This window comes from Zeugodacus cucurbitae, chromosome 2 (assembly GCF_028554725.1).
Source record: "Zeugodacus cucurbitae isolate PBARC_wt_2022May chromosome 2, idZeuCucr1.2, whole genome shotgun sequence".
Lineage (NCBI taxonomy): Eukaryota > Metazoa > Arthropoda > Insecta > Diptera > Tephritidae > Zeugodacus > Zeugodacus cucurbitae.
This window is the reverse complement of record NC_071667.1, coordinates 2,251,902-2,269,819: the sequence shown is the minus strand read 5'-3', so window position 1 is coordinate 2,269,819 and position 17,918 is coordinate 2,251,902. Positions and strand designations below refer to the sequence as shown.

The 17,918-nt window shown below is 38.2% G+C and overlaps 1 protein-coding gene across 6 annotated transcripts in view; it reads right to left on the bottom strand.

Moving 5' to 3' along the window:
- LOC105221673 (insulin-like receptor) overlaps positions 1-17,918 on the bottom strand; it is a 113,537-nt gene that overhangs the window by 31,666 nt on the left and 63,953 nt on the right. Inside the window, exon 1 of one of the 6 annotated variants that reach the window (XM_011198820.3) lies at positions 9,259-11,581. The exons of 4 other annotated variants lie outside the window; for them this stretch is intronic. The gene's annotated coding sequence lies outside the window, so the exon portion shown is untranslated. Of the gene's footprint in view, positions 1-9,063; positions 9,230-9,258; positions 11,582-17,918 lie in introns of those variants that run through there. One more of the 6 variants, XM_054236165.1, reaches the window with a different exon arrangement.

Sequence of the window (17,918 nt, the reverse complement as noted above, 5' to 3'; positions counted from 1 at the left end):
TATCAATGCCAGACCGGCTGTTTTCATTATTGGAGTAGGTCAAGTCAAATGGGCAAGTGGGTAAATCAACCCAAAATGTGTTCAATAAGCATATGCTTGTATTTGTGAATGAACGTTACACATATGTACATACATGTATATGTATGGGTGTATATGTACATAGGTATATATATGCATATACTTTGAAGTATTATCGTTTTATTGCTATTTAATGATTCTAATTGTTTTGTTTTTGCGTATCGAAAGCGCGCGGTTTGCAAATATTTGTCCGGCATGCACACGGTTGCATGGATTGATGCTACTTGAGCGAGTTGCTGTTGTTTTGCCAATGTGCGAAGAAAACAAATAAAGCCATAATTGGCATTGCGCTCAATCCAAAGATACTTTGCTATTTCTCAATAATTTGTTTATCTGTTTTCCGTAACCACCTGAAAAAATACTAACTGTGCCTGGAACCGCTAAGTGTACATAATATGAGTAATATGAGGATGAGGTGTTGACGCTAGGCAATACATATATGATCATCCAATGTTTTTGTTATGATTCAAGGCTGACGCCATACGATTGAACACGGAATAGTGCAGCGTTGCTAAACCGACATCGTCGTGCAATGCGACAAGGTATCATTCGCAGCAACATTTACAATAAGTTTTAATAACAACTACAGCAACAACCATAAATAATCGATATATTGCGGTTAGTTGTGGTGCATACGGTGCCCCTAACACACGCATCTTCCATCTCACCAATGATCTGATGATATATTATGTATTTACGCATGTAGGGTATGTCTAGTCTAGTCTGATGCATGTAAGTTCGCAGACACGCCGACTGATGCAATCCGACGTCTTAATGAACTCGAAATATGCAAAAAATACCCTCATTTACACACAAACATACCACCCATTTCGCCAAGCACCAGTTAAAATCTTACTTCCATCGAGATATATACATTTGCCTACAGTTGAGGGTTGGTCGTGTAGTAAACAAACTCTTTAGTGAGATATCGTACCGAACAGAGACCGAATATGAACTAGCCCGAGTTAGACCATATTTGTACTAACTGTAAATCTTACCACTGTAATAAATAGTCGATATTACAGTGAATCAAGTTGAAGGATGTTATTTCTAACTGGTGTGAAATTGGTAAATTTTGAGCCATCTGACAAGAAGAACATTACCTACTGCTTCAAAGTTGAGTTGCAACTAAGCCGTTTCACTGCATGGTACATAAGAACACACATGCATATGCACATGGGCGAGTGTACGTGATGCGTCGGTTTCATTGACCTAAATTCAGCTGGTTTTGCCCCAGACATGGCGAAATTACATTACAGGCGACATTTCTGCCACTTCAGCCGGCAGGAGCAACATCAATTTTTACACACCCCATACACGTGAAGTTTATGTATGTTTATGCATACATTACAGTATTCGACAAAACATTTGCAATGCAACTGAAATATGATAATAACATTATTGTCGATTACACAGTTCATAATAGCTGGAGGCCTTTAAATATTGATTATTGATATGTATAGGTAAACAAAACAAGTTCATTAAAATTTCACAGCTTATTCTTTGAATGTAAGCCAAAATGGATATAATCTATATATTCAATAAGACTGAAAGAATTATTTATCCATCAGGTTAAGGTCTATGAATTGTGGGGATCACTACAATTCATACAGTTTATCCCTCTGGATCGATGATTTTAAGACATTTGCAGTATGCTTTCGGTCGTTGTCGGTCATCTTGTAAGATTCATTTAAGTGTCATTCACATTAGGCACTGAATAATGTTTTTGTAGACGCGCTGATCCATAGTACCACCAATACGATGAAACGCGACCGAATCGGAAGCAGTGAAACATTCCCACACAGACCCGAACCATAGCCATTATGTTTGACTGGTTTTAGATAATAAGAATAATAAGATAATTGACTGGTTTTAGATAATAATAGATAATAAGAGTTTTGTTTCGTGGTCATCGAATGTAGCACTCAACATCCTTCCTATCAAACTAAATTTGGACCCATTACTGAAAGGAACAGTTTTTAAGATTTTCGGCAATTCTATATAATTTTTAGCGAGCGCTTTTAGATTAAAACTTTTTCACCTCTCTTACAACTTCATTGTAAGTTTTTTATAAGCTTTTTATTGGTCGGCCTTCACGATGTACTACTGCAACGCCATTGTTCTCTGTATACATAGTTCGAAATTATTGATGAAATGAAATACTGCCCAATTTTGTATTTGTAAAAAAAATTTCGTTGAATTTCTTAGATAGCTAAGCAAATAAAGTTGACAATTTTTTGTAGCGTCGAATTGGCATATATTTGAAATTGTTATAAAATATAACCGTAAAAAGTAAAAATGATCGCAATAAATATTTCGAAATAGGTATTATATCTAACTTAAACGTTGTAAATCTTGTTCAAAAAGCAATTGAAGGCAATAATGTTATTGTATGAGAAATAAAATCAAACACCTCAATCTAGTTGCAAATGTTTTATCGGATACTGTATGTATATACATATTTATAGGTTTCGGTGGCCAATCAAAGACGTCTATTAACTTCAAATAAGAAGTCAGTAGTAACTGGATAGTAATTAACTTATGCATATAATCCATTGTAGTATTATTGTAACATTGCATACAAGGTCCTGTCGAGCGTATGGTGTGAAAGACTAAAGCCCTCCGTCAACGGTCCGTCTGGTCCACCATGGACCAGATATTTACCATGCGCCAAATCTTGGAAAAGACCCGAGAGAGAATAATCGACACTCACCACCTTTTCATCGATTTTAAAGCTGCCTTCGACAGCACGGAAAGGAGCTGCCTCTATGCCGCCGTGTCTGAATTTGGTATCCCCTCAAAACTAATACGGCTAAGTAAACTGACGTTGAGCAACACCAACAGCTCCGTCAGGATCGGGACGGACATCTCCAAGCCGTTCTATACGTTTCAGACAGGGTGACTTACTATCGTGCGTCTTCTTCAATCTATTGCTGGAAAAAATAATACGAGCTGCAGAGCTAAATAGCGAAGGTACAATCTCAGCCTCGAAATCCAACGCAGAATCACTCTTGCCAACAGCTGCTACTTTGGACTGAGTAGGCAGTTGAAAAGTAAAGTCCTCTCTCGACGAACCAAAATCAAACTCTATAAGTCGCTCATTATTCCCGCCCTGATGTATGACGATGAAGCGTGGACGATGACAACATCCGATAAGACGACTCTTGGGGTTTTCGAGAGAAAGGTTTTGCGCAAGATTTATGGTCCTCTAAACATTGGCAACGGCGAATACCACAGACGATGGTACGATGAGCTGTACGATTTAACCGCGACATTGACATAGTTCAGCGGATAAAAAGACAGTGGCTACGCTCGCTGGGTCATGTTGTTCTAAGGGACGTAAGTGCCCCAGTTCTGAAAGTTTTCGATGCAGTACCCGCTGGAAGAAGCCGCGGAAGAGACCGACCTCCACTCAGATGGACGTGAAGGATCACGTGGAAAGTGACCTGACTTCACTTGGTGTTTCCAGTTGGCGCCAAAAAGCAAAAAAGAGAAACGAGTAGCGCGCTCTGGTGGATTCGGCTATAATCGCTTAAAGCGGTTCCTACGCCAAATATATATATATATAGCGTGCATTTTGAAAATATGTATGCAATATGACACAAGAATTGAACGGTGAACTTTTTAGGATCAAAGTGCTGCGACGCTAGCACTCACTTGAATAATGACAGTGACGGAGATTGTGTCAAACAAATAAAGCAATTGCTGTATTTCCGCCACGAGGCCTACGATGCAAGAGAAGAATGTGGTGTTGCATTACTTTGTTACAGATAGCTGTGAGCTGGTGGTCATTGACTTGCCACACTTCGTCTAAGTTCCAGACATACCGCAGCGCAACTGGCGCTAATCACACACTACTGATGTTGTAGACATTGCTGACGCCCGTAATAATAATAATGTGAAGAAAAAGTGAAGTTTCGGTGGCTTCGCAGTTTCTCGTATCTTACAGTTGGATAAATATGTAGGTTAATCGGATAGACAGTCGTTTTTGAACAAAATTCGAAACATATTTATTTGCTTAAAATATTCCTCAATTTGTACATCTGTTAAATGATCAGTAAATATATTTTATTATTAGTTAAAATCCAGGGTTTAGATGTATATATGCGTATGTTTTTGCAGTGCGATATACATAAAAATCATGCGTTTACATACATACATACATGTTTCTCAAAAATGCGTAAATAGTATTATAGATTTACATAGCGATGTGTGTGTGTTTTTGCAATATTAAATGAAAACTACGCAAAAAGGAAATGCGCATGCGTCGGAATGAAAGACGGCAATTTTACTACGTAGTACTACAAGTAGAAATCAAACATTGCTTGAGGCAGGGAGAAGCAAACTTCTGTGGGTTTGTTCAGACTAGTTACAGATACCAAAGGAAAATGAATAAAAGAAGAGAGAACATATGTACATATGCAAACGGTTCAAATAAAGAAGAGTACATTCATAATTGTAGCAATGGTTGAGAAGTTGAGGTCCTTGTGATGAGCTGCGTCTCATTTAAATACTTATGTTTATATGTACAAATATTCAAGCCGATTTCGAGTAATTTAAGAGAAGATCATGATTGACAGCCATTTGAGAATGGTGTTTGGTACGTATTCCATGTGGGACTTGCTTATCAAAGGATCATTGGAGCAAAATGTTTGCTAAATACACGAATAAATTGAACATCATACGAGCATCATAGGTTCGCCGCTGAGGTTAGAAGAGCCAAGTTCAAGAGAAGTGACTTGCAGGTCATATCATAGAAGCCGAACAGTCGGTAGATATGTACATAACAAGACGCTGATATTACATTTACAGTAGCGGGCCGAAATTAGTCATGTGTCTGAAATTCAACTAAACAGAAGAACCTCAGACTGTTATATTCCTGTTACTTATGTCAAAAAGACAACCGGCTGATTAGTTAGACACTAGTAGACTGCAGGGATTGTACTTAGGTTGACTTGGAAGTGTTCGACACGAAGGAAGAGTTCGCATACATTCTGTTTGCTTCGGGCAAACGCTTCTCATTAACTTACTAATTGTATTTTTAAAACGAATGGTGCTAGATAATTGCTATGCATATGTAAATTTATATGTACATATACGAATGCATGCCAGGAAAACCAGGAAAAGTGTGCATGCATATGCACATCCAAAGGGCACACTTGAATATTTTGCTGAATTATGGGTACAAATTGTTTGCTGTTGAGTTTCGAGCCATGCAACCTTGAACTAGTTTCTACTTGTCACGTGCCGATACGGTTAACATAATAGTGCGGATTCAACTGTCATTCGCTCTTTGGTTGCTCCGATCTGTGTAAGTGATTTGAGAGAAATAACTGATAATTTATGCTCGAAGACACAAACATGTCCAAAAATTCTTTAGGGATACATACCCTCACACGTTGTACTTTTACGCAAGTAATGATAAGGGGTACAATAATTGTACTAAAGGAAAGCTGTATTCAAAGGCTCATTTATTCCAAACCAACTCCAATTACCCAAAAATTATAGAAACGAAATCACATACATAGATACAAATTATAAGCAGTGAACACAGATACAAATTTATTTAGAAATGTAACTTTGTACTTACTATTCGATTCAGCCATTGTCGCATTAAATTTGAATTCATTTAAAAAGGAAATGGCTTTCGAACATTTTGGAGATCGCTTCGATTGTACATACGATGTGTACATATGTATGTATATAAGCAATGATCCACATACATATATACATTGACTCACAAAAGTACTTTGAATACAAAGGTAAAGGTGTTAAATGAAATATTTATATGAGCCACTGTACATATGTATGTATGTTGTACATATGTAGCATCTATGATTGTATGAATGAATGTTTATGTAATTCTTTGTTCCAGGAAGTTCGCACTACACAGCTACACCGACACAGTGGCGTCATCACCTTGCCACTCACAACAATAACAATAAATACAAAGCAAATAGCAAATACGTATGTATAACAATGCTCATATGTACATATTTTGCACCGTTGTACTGAGAACGTCAAGTAAAAGAGCAGCGAGCAATAACAATAGCTGCAAGTAAGCAATTTTGCTAGCCACCCTTAAAGCGCCAGCCACCCAAAGAAGTTGCTCTTGTCGAAGCTCCGAAAAACGCTTTGCGATATCTCACCAGGGCGAGTGATATTGGTGAGCTCAATGCCCAAATGGATGAGAGATGAATCTGAAATGAGTGTTGGTGGGCAACATAACTGACGAACATACTATGTATATGTGGATATAAGTGTGTGTGCATCTTAAGAGCTGTCGCGGCATTCAAATCAGGCCGTAGCAGAAGTGTAAATTAAATAAACTGTAAACAGCTGCAGCTCTCTTGGAGAGCAGACAAGTAGATAGAGCGAATTGTTGTGGTGGATAGATGCCCTAACCACCGCCTGCCCAATTCACCTGCAGTTTGGAACTTGTAATACGCAATTTATTGACGCCAGACATTCTTTATAATGGGACCTAGGCAATTTTTCAGTAAATTCGTACAAATTTCAGTTTTTGTTTAAGCGAATCATACATATATACATATGTATGTAGAAACATAAGTGAATGTGAGCAAAATTACACAAAGAGGCCCTCGTGTAGGAGTAAACGCATTGGGATGGAGGGGCATAAGTATGCGACGCTTTTGGGTGGGATACCGCGTACGAAGAGAAGTGTTCCGGTGTATTCGAGCCAGATGAGAAAGTAAACAAATGCACACATACTTACATATACTACTCAGACCAAATAAAATGCGAAGACATTTTGCGCATTTAAAAAATGAAATCACCAAGAAAGCAAAGAGAATTGATATGAATGCGTACATGTATAGACTAGTGGTGGCGAGTGGGTATATTTGTTTTAGTTGGTGTTGACGATATGATCCAAATTAGACACCTTGGGCGCAAGTGTTTGCTTCAGAAGTATGCTCTGCGCCAGAGATATCACATACCGCTATGGACAAGAATTTCGTTTGCAATGTTTATATGTAAGAATCGTTCATTGTACGTGGGAATGTATGCATATGTACGAATGTACTAACTATATGGCACATATTTGCTATACAAATATTTTAAATATTTCTAAAACAAGTTAGTTGCTGGCTTTTGGAAAGGTGACTTGAGACAGCAGTGCATACCGCTGCATTCATAACTATATACATACATAAGTACAATGTAGAGCTATGGACAGCAATGGGTTCATATAAAAACTCTTTGTCCGACAGCAATAAAGTGTGTTTCATCTTTTGCTGTTTCACTTTAAGAAATGTTTGTAGTAGTTGGCGCTTAATTGGTATACATATACATACATAATATATGTATTTATTGTCACTCAGCTGAGAGCATAAAGCTATTGTTACGATTGTCAGTGTATTACGTATACGCACTGTCTCTCATACATGTAGCATAGAAAAGTAAACGCGCAAATTACATCGTTGTTGTGGTTGGTAGGATTGTTGTTGCATTTGTTGTTGCACAGTGTTTATATTATTCATATTGTTAGTTTTGTTTTGTTTTATTATTCTACTTCTACCTCTGCGTCGCTGCTCTTTACGGTAATGCGCAGCAAATATGAACAGAGAGAATCGAAAAGAATACATAGTATGAGCTATGAAGCATAGGCTGGTATACTAGAGGACAATCGAACGACTGGGCAAATGAGTAAACAACCATCATTCAGCAACCTGGCGATGGCGCCACCGTTGTGGAGAGAGCAGAGATGTGGACAAATACATACATATGTAAATAGCTGTATGTATATGTGAATGTAGATATTAGCACAATCGAAATGCTAATTAATTCAATTTTTGTTATTGTTGTTTTTGGTTTGCGTAATTTAGACATTTTGTGCGCTCTCATGCTCTAATACTCGCGCGCTCATCAAGGCACAATCAAAGGGGGCGAGACTTCTGTATTACCTGGCTTATGTATATGTATGTATGTATATTAACAGATAAAAATATTAAGCGCCAGGGTGCCAATGCAATAGCTCAAACTAACTAGTTTTAGTTACCACTTACAAATGAGTTTAGATCCACATACCGTCTTTGAATTGTTAGAGGGGAAGAAGCCCACTCGAACAACCATCTTGCATGCGTAATACTTTACATAAGATCAAATAGCTATTATACCACTTTATTATTATCTTGCTTTAGAGACAACTCTTCACTACGCCTTATTCACAAAAGCTCCTTTAAAATATTTGAAAATATGACGGAAAGCAAATTTTATTAAAATTGGTTGAGAGCTGCCCCTCTCTACGATAAAAAAACCCTCTGTGGGCGTGACAATGATTCCATTTCGTCCACTTGCAACACCAACGTAACTAAACTCGTTAAATTATCGCTTGCATGTATGGATGGAACGACAGACGAACAGACAGACATCCTCGTAATCCTGATCATTTCATATCTCTATATCTACCTCAATTAGTTTTTGATGTTGAAACCAACCGTATTATATTTTAAAAAATAATCAATATAATATTGAATAAAATACTTGTGAAGTTATTTTAAACTAAAGCCAATGAATGACAATAAAAAATTAATTAATTTTTATAATAACTCATAATTTGTGTTTCATAGTTTCACAGCAGAAGCTGTGTACACAAATACTCTTACGTATGTATATGAGTCAAAAACAGCTGATTTATAAATCTCCAACGGCAGTGAGAACAGGGTAATTTTGTGAAGCGTTTAAATGTATTCTAATTACTTCAAATTTTCTGTCGGAACATCATATTACGCTGTGCAACAAATTGCGAGTGTATAAACATGTTTCACAAATATCATAAACACACAAATACATAAAACAATTCAAAACAATGATACATAAATGAATTGAATTCTCAGAATTCGATATATCGAATCCTTAGAATTCAATGATAACATTACTTTACGGAAATACCGTTCTCATTGCTTAATCCAGAAATTGTCCGACAAGTAAACATTTGTTGGTGAATCACAAGCTGAAACTTACATACATACGTACATATTCGCAGCAGCAGCGCAAAATCACATGTACACGGAAATGAGTCATGACAGTTGCAAGTGACGGATACGGATATTGCAAGCACACACATAGTTTTACGCTTGCATCGCGAGCTTTCAACAATTTTGACGCTAAAACGATTTGCAAATTGTGTTCCCGAATACGACAGCGAAGCGCCCTTACCTTTCTCTTTGCACTAGTGGTTTTTCCAAACTGCTTGTGTTGCTATTGCGCTAAGTATTTCGATGGCAAATCGAATTTTTATTTCGACTAATTGATGTGGTAAATTTTTACACTTCTACGAATTGCAATTCAAAACAATTACGCAATCATTTCTCACTAATTTATGTTTGCATTGTTGCTTCCGATTTTCCCAGAAACACAATTAATATTATATATGAATGTAGTATGTATGCACATACATATATGTAAATAATTTTGTATTATTTATTTATTTTATTGTATAATTTCACAATCATTTCAATGAACTGCAAACCGCAATATACATACATATGTAGAGCCGAATCTACACACACACATACACACATATTACTTGTGAGTCTTGAATACATGAACTCCCATAGGCGTGTAAAATGACGTGCGTTCGAAAATAATTATCGTTTTATTAATCAATAATCACATATTTAGCGGTGGAAAACACCTTTGCTGCGTCGCACATATATTTTCTGCTATTATCATATGACTGATGGCTGTTAGCATAAAGAGATCGGCTAATATGGCCGCTGGACGCTGGACGCGGTTCGTCTTTGCGAACAACAAATGGTTGGTTAGGCGGTTAACACGTTCGTGCGACCACAACTTCCGGCAGCAGTGCGGTAACCGTTGCATGAGAACTTGGAAGCACACGGTCGGCTTTAATGACCCGGATATGGCGGAAACAGAATTTCATAAAGCACTTTTACAGATTTACACAACACTAGGCGATGATCGGTGATCTTTTGAATGCGTTTGCTATAGCCAGCAATTCTTGGCGCAGTTGCGCTTGTGGTAATTACAAGCTAATATTTCACTAATTCCATTATATATTTCACACTCACACATGGGTAGGGGGGCGCGATCGACGCAGTAAACTCAAAATACCGCCAAAACGTGTTTTACAGAGTTACAACTAACATACATATATGTATGTATGTATGTATTGCCGCGGAGTTGGTGTGCGTGTGCATTAATACGGTCTGCTGTTGTTGTTGTACGACGAGCGACTTTGTTGTGGTTTATTTGTTTTTAATCTTATTATCATAGTTTTTTATTTTGTCTTTCACTTAGTTCCACTTTTCTGTTTTTTTTTTTGTTTTAAATTGGCGCTCGATTCAATAACATAAAAATACGAATTATACCGAATGCATAACCGACGTCGTATATATGCATATGTATGCGGTTTCCGAACACTAACTAAGTTATGCGAAGAATTTCTCCAATGTGTTATGACAACGTTATGTGCAGGTTGCTTTTAACTACACGAAGAACTCGTAACGGGCAGCACCACAGAGAAACCCGCACTAAACAAAATACGACGCGTTTGCGAAAACAGATGGTTTACCTAAATTGACTCAACGAGCAAGCGTTGTTGTCATCAATACGTGCGAGTTTCCGACCACCGATCGCGTGCTCCGAACAACGACTGAGCAAATGTTGGACCGAAACAATGCGTAGCGGTACCATACCTGTATTCGGACGTAGTGGTGTGTGTGAGCGAATGATCAGTGTGCATATGTATGCAATAGAAGAGCATAATGTAGCCGCATGAATCAACACAGCCAGGGAGAAGTAATGTGCGCACGCAAACGCTGAAAATATTACACGAAGCAAATGGTACACACCAGTGCCCCCGCCGCCGCCGCCGACATTGTCGTCATCAAAACAACAGCGGCAATAATCGTACCCAATAAACACATGTACTCGTGTGCATATGGCCTTGTACGGTGTACCACGAGCGCCACCTAAGAGAGCGTGAGTATGCGAGCGAGCGCATGGGTAAACAAATGAGAGTATGTTTAGATGAGGAAATTTTAGTTGCGTCAACTCGTAGTTTGTATTCGGGCAACACACACTTTGTTCTTCCTCGAAACAGTTCGCTACTACATAATTCGCAGTCCTTTTCACTTTTGAGCTCTTTACATGGCTTGAATTTACGCTTATTTTCAATGGTTAATATACACACGAACAATTTGCTAATGAAATATATGTTTGTACCTTTAAATGAAGCGTATAAAGTATATGAGATATATGATATGAAAAAGAATTACAAGAAGAACCCGATCCGCGTGAACGCAGTGGGCAAAAGCGAAAGAGAAGTTGCCGATAATTAGCAACAAAAATATCCACGTGTGGACACAGTCCGACTTATCAGACACACGATTTGCAGTCGCAGCGAAAGATTCACGACGCTCAACGGCGCAATGACGTATGCCCATGACGCGTTGGAGAGCGCACGAATCGCGTAATTATACACGACGTTGTTAAAATCATGAATGAAAAACATTTCCAGTAATCAGAAGGAAACAACAAAAATATCAAAACACGTACATGGTATATATACAATATACATATACATACATACATATGTTCAGATAATTCAGCAATTAAAGTAAGTGAGCGCAGTGCTTACGGTTACTACAAACTGTCTAAAAATATGAACTGTATAACGCAAGGAAAATGGATGCCTAGGCCCTAGGTACAATCTAATGGGCGGTGGTGGTGCTAATGTGTGGTTTGTTAATGATCAGCTCTGCTGGCGCCTCGGCAATGCTTGAAAGTGGAGAAATAAACATTACGGTTGGCAGAGAGATAGAGATAGAGAGAGAGAGAGAGGGAGAGCTGTAGGTGAGGTGCACGATTAAACGCTGAGAGCGCGCGTGAGTTGTTCAGTCCTTCTTCGCTGTTCGTTATCCTTCTATTCATAAATTGAGGTTTTCTTATCTTTTCACATTTTGTTTGTTCCTTATGATTTGAAATCTTCTAGAAAACGTGTGTTTGTGTATATTCAGTCTCTACATGGGCACATACACACACACACACATGTGGACATTACCCACATTTGGATGTAAGTGTATGTGTGTAGTTCGTACGCCTTCTATATGATTTTGTTGAGTTGGTACTCGTATTATTGTTTTCAGTTTTATAAAATGTAGAATTCCAGGAATTATTGCTGTCTCTGTTCATATGCATACATACATACATATTCATATACAATTTGATCTTGTTTCGATTTCCTTTACGGTTCTACTATAACATTCTCCATAAACACTTGAAGAACCGACATATGTACATATGTGTATTTGAGTTTCCTGTATGCGCATTTTTCCTGTTAAGTGCCAGCAAGTACATATGTATGTATGCGTTGTCATATCGACGCGTTATGCCAACTGTCGATATTGGCGGTACAGATAAACAATGTGATCTTTGATTTTGGTTGTTGTGATGAGCTGATGAATGGTTGTCATTGCTGTTGTTATTGTTTACGCTGATGGCGCGACAACAAATACTGTGGTTGCATGCACACACTCGTGCATGCCATACACTTGCACTGTTGCTTGAGTGTGGGTGCACGTCGGCGATTAAGTTGTTTACGATTTTCGCACTGTGAATGCAGTGGGGCAAGAGTGACTGCTTTGGCTGCTTTGTTTTTGTTGTTGGTGCAGTCCCATTTATTTATGGCTGGCTTGTACTTGCTCATATTCGTTATTGATTCGCCACTGGTTGTGAAGCTTTGGCGGCGAGATTGTTATTTGCATTTGCAGCTTACATGGCGACTATGGCGATCATGAGATCGACGCGAGAAGTTTGACTGCATCGATGACGCTAATTGTTTTCCAATATGCTATTGCTTATATTGAACATGTATGTATGTATACTGGCAAAGAAATGAGTCAAATTTAAATGGCAACTGAATAACAACCAGCATTTCGCTCTCTCGCATGGTCAACTTGTGACGTCGAACAGACGGCCAAGGTTTTGGAGGTACAAGTAGTGGAACGGGGTACAGATAATGAAACGCATGTTAAATTCCAAAGAATTTTCAGCTATCAATCGACTGTGTTGATAAACAACTTTGCTCTATTGAATTGTTTTGTCAATTGCTGTCACGTCATTAGCCGGTCGGCTTGCTGACAAATCGCAAACATCGTATAAATTCCATAAATGCAAAGAATTATGACAGCCACATATGTACATACACTTGTAAGAAAATCATGTCGAATAATTGAAATTGTTTGCGAATGACTTCACGTAATTCAAACTGCCTACGTACACGTAATGAAGCATAAAAATACTCGCAGTAATCGCGACTCTCATACATACAGGCCTGCATTCATATGCTTAGAAGTCCTGTAGGAATTTTTTAGTGTGAAACTAGGTTGAAAATACACGGCTGCAAGAACCCGAAGCAATGTTGCATTATTCGTGCATAGCAAACATGGAAAATTTTGTTGTCACTTTGGTAAAAATTAATCAAATAAATTGAATAATGAAAAGTGAAAACGTATACACTTTTACAAGAGAGTATGCGGTTACCCCTTTCAAGAGGTATAACTCCGAGTGATGGCGTTTAGTACTCTATTGAATTTCCAGCAGGGTGTGCATGTAAAGGTGTAAATGTACGTATCAACGTGTGCTAATAGAGTAATTGACCACCACTTATTGACCATTTATATATTTTTATAGCTTCTCAAACTCTTACTCAAATCAAAGAAAAATATGTATATTACACAAAGACTAAACGCTGCGACTTGTATATACGACGGCAAATAAGACATTGAGACTAAAAATTGTGTGTTTGAAATCGGTGACAAGTGTTCAATTGTTCTGTACAATGTAAATGTGACCTAATTTGTATTATTCACTCGTCTTTATTTAACGACTAGCAGGCCACTCCGGCTTCGCACGGGCTTAAGAAAACATTTCAAAAGTTATAATTTTTTACACACTCGCCCATATATATGTATATATGTATGTACTTTGCCGTTTCTTGCATGGGTTCATTTTAAAAAAGTAAGATGAAGAAAATTCGGCCATGAAATTATATTTTATTTACAATGAGCTAAAACTTGATTACGAACTCTAGTCTTTGGTGTGCGTTGTCTTTCTTTCTGATTGTGAAAGCGTTGGGAACGCTCAGAGTTCGACGTCCTAGTGCGAGCTTGCATATTTCTAATATTTTGTTCTTCAAGCCACTGCACACGCTCCGTACTCGACTCTACTCTAAGCGCGTACTTGGCAGGTTTTGACATTTTGTTAAGCGATTTGCAGTTTCAGATTAAGATTCTCCATCATGGAGTCTTTTTGATAACCTCACTTGGGAACTATTTCCAGAAAGTTGAGATTCTAGCAAAAAATGTAGCCTATGTTATTCAGGGTGAATGTAGCTTTCCAAATGTGAAATAATTTTTGAAATCGTCACACTAGTTTTCGAGTTTATTCAATACAAATGTTCATACAAATCTTTCCTCTTTATAATAATAGTATAGATACAGATATTTTCAATGCAAGCATTTTGATTATTCACTATTTAACAATACCCATGATGTTCAAAGGTTGTTTTCATATATATATATAAAGGAATAGTCTTACCACTAATGGGAAATGTTGAGTAATTTTTACCTGAAATAGTAGAGAAGAAAGAAGTTATTAACATAAAATTAATATTTTTAAATAAAACAATTAAGGAAAGGCTAAGTTCGGGTGCAACCGAACATTTTATACTCTCGCAATTTATTGATGTAATTTTATAAAGATAACACAATTTGACCCATATATTCTGAATAAAGTTCAATAGAATAACGAAAATAATCATAAATAGTATATGGGGATTGAGGTAATTCCTGTGCCGATTTCACTCGTTTTCACCACAAAGATGCAATATATCGAAGACTATACACCCACTTAATTTTATATTATCTATAATTAGGTATATGGGATCTGGGGGAAGTTATGACCCGATTTTAACCACTTTTGGTACATAGATTACCGGCAGAACTATTCAAATATGGCGGCGAAGAACTGATAAGGTGCATGCATCAGCTTCTTTGCAGAATGTGGTCGGAAGAAAGCATGCCTGACGATTGGAATCTCAGTGTGCTCTGCCCAATCCATAAAAAGGGAGATCCCACAATCTGCGCCAATTACTGTGGGATCAGCCTCCTAAATATCGCATACAAGGTTCTATCGAGCGTATTGTGTGAAAGACTAAAGCCCACCGTCAACAAACTGATTGGACCTTATCAGTGTGGCTTTAGACCTGGAAAATCGACAACTGACCAGATATTCACCATGCGCCAAATCTTGGAAAAGACCCGAGAAAAGAGGATCGACACACACCACCTTTTTGTCGATTTTAAAGCTGCTTTCGACAGCACGAAAAGGAGTTGCCTTTACGCCGCGATGTCTGAATTTGGTATCCCCGCAAAACTAATACGGCTGTGTAAATTGACGTTGAGCAACACCAAAAGCTCCGTCATGATTGGGAAGGACCTCTCGAGCCGTTCGATACCAAACGAGGTTTCAGACAAGGTGACTCACTATCGTGCGACTTCTTTAACCTGATGCTGGAAAAAATTATAAGAGCTGCAGAGCTAAACCGAGAAGGTACAATCTTCTACAAGAGTGTACAGCTCCTGGCGTACGCCGATGATATTGATATCATCGGAAGCAACAACCGCGCCGTTTGTTCTGCTTTTTACCGCATGGATAAGGAGGCGAAGCGAATGGGTCTGGAGGTGAATAAGGACAAGACGAAATATCTCCTGTCATCAAACAAACAGTCGGCGCATTCGCGTCTTGGCTCCCACGTCACTGTTGACAGTCATAACTTCGAGGTCGTAGATAATTTCGTATACCTGGGAACCAGTATCAACAACACGAACAATGTCAGCCTCGAAATCCAGCGCAGAATAACTCTTGCCAACAGGTGCTACTTTGGACTGAGTAGGCAATTGAACAGTAAAGTCCTCTCTCGACGAACCAAAATCAAGCTCTACAAGTCGCTTATCATTCCCGTCCTGCTTTACGGTGCAGAAGCTTGGACGATGTCAACATCAGATGAGACGACACTAGGAGTTTTCGAGAGGAAAATTTTGCGCAAGATTTATGGTCCTCAGAACATTGGCAACGGCGAATACCGCAGACGATGGAACGATGAGCTGTACGAGTTATACGACGACATTGACATAGTTCAGCGAATAAAAAGACAGCGGCTACGTTGGCTAGGTCATGTTGTCCGAATGGACGAAAACACTCCAGCCCTGAAAGTGTTCGATGCAGTACCCGCCGGAGGAAGCCGAGGAAGGGGAAGGCCTCCACTCCGTTGGAGAGCGACCTGGTTACACTTGGGATCTCCAACTGGCGCCGAACTGCGAAGGAGAGAGACAGGTGGCGCACTATCGTCGATTCGGCTATAACCGGCTAAACGGTTGCAACGCCAATCACATACACATACATGGTACATAGACAAACTGTAATAACAAAAAAATTCAGAGGGAATGAATTACATTAAGATATCTGAGAGATTTACCTATATTTTCGGTGAAAAATTATTCTTAGGCACAATTTTTCCACAGGTGAGGTCACAGCTCAAATACAGTATTTGTGTAAAGTTTTATTCCGATATCTTCGTTGGTTCTTAATGTATATATATTATAAAGTGAACGAATCAGAAGAATTTAAAATTGAGTTATATGGGAAGTAGGCGTGGTTGTGAACCGATTTCGATTTCGATTTCCACCCGTGTCATCAGGGTGTCAAGAAAGTGTTACATACCGAATTTTATTGAAATCGGTCGAGTAGTTCTTGAGATATGATATTTTACCCATAAGTGGGCGACGCCACGCCCATTTTCCATTTTGTAAAAAAATCTGAGTGCAGCTTCCTTCTGCTATTTCTTCTGTAAAATTTGGTGTTTCTGACGTTTTTCGTTAGTGAGTTAACGCACTTTTAGTAATTTTCAACCTAACCTTTGTATGGGAGGTGGGCGTGGTTATTATCCGATTTCTTTCATTTTTGGACGGTATAAGGAAATGGCTAAAAGAAACGACTGCAGAAAGTTTGGTTTATATAGTTTTATTGTTTTGCGAGTTATATACAAAAAACCTATTTGGAGGCGGGGCCACGCCCACTTAAAAAATGGCTTAGTTATGACACTGTATAGGTTTTCGGTTTCCGCCATTTTGTGGGCGTGGCAGTGGACCGATTTTGCCCATTGAACCTCCTCAGAGTGCCAAGGAATATGTGTTCCAAGTTTCATTAAGATATTTTAATTTTTACTCAAGTTATCGCTTGCACGGACAGATATCCGGATTTCAAATCCACTCGTCATCCTGATCATTTATATATATATAACCCCATATCTAACTCTTTTATTTCTTGGTGACACAAACAACCGTTATGTGAACAAAACTATATTACTCTCTTAGCAACATGTTTCGAGAGTATAATGAATAAAATTAAACAAGTTTCTGAAAGTTCTAAGTTCAGTGATGGAAAGCACCATTTCTAGCGTCATACATACATATGTACATATGTAGATGATCATTACTGAGACTAAGTAACCAAGGGTGATTCAAAAGTATTACCATACATACATACGTACATATATGTATTTATCTCATATTATAAATATTTATGTGTTTACATACGTATCTACATTCATATGCATACATGTAAGTTTGCACAGCCTCCATTCATAAACAGTTATTTCTAATATCTACATAAGCAAGTACATTCATACACATACATATGTACAGAAAGTGATCTGCGTAGTCCTATAGCAAGACCTGGGAAGTAAATGCTGAAATATGTGCTTTCGTTGTGTTAAAGAATTTGGCGGCCAA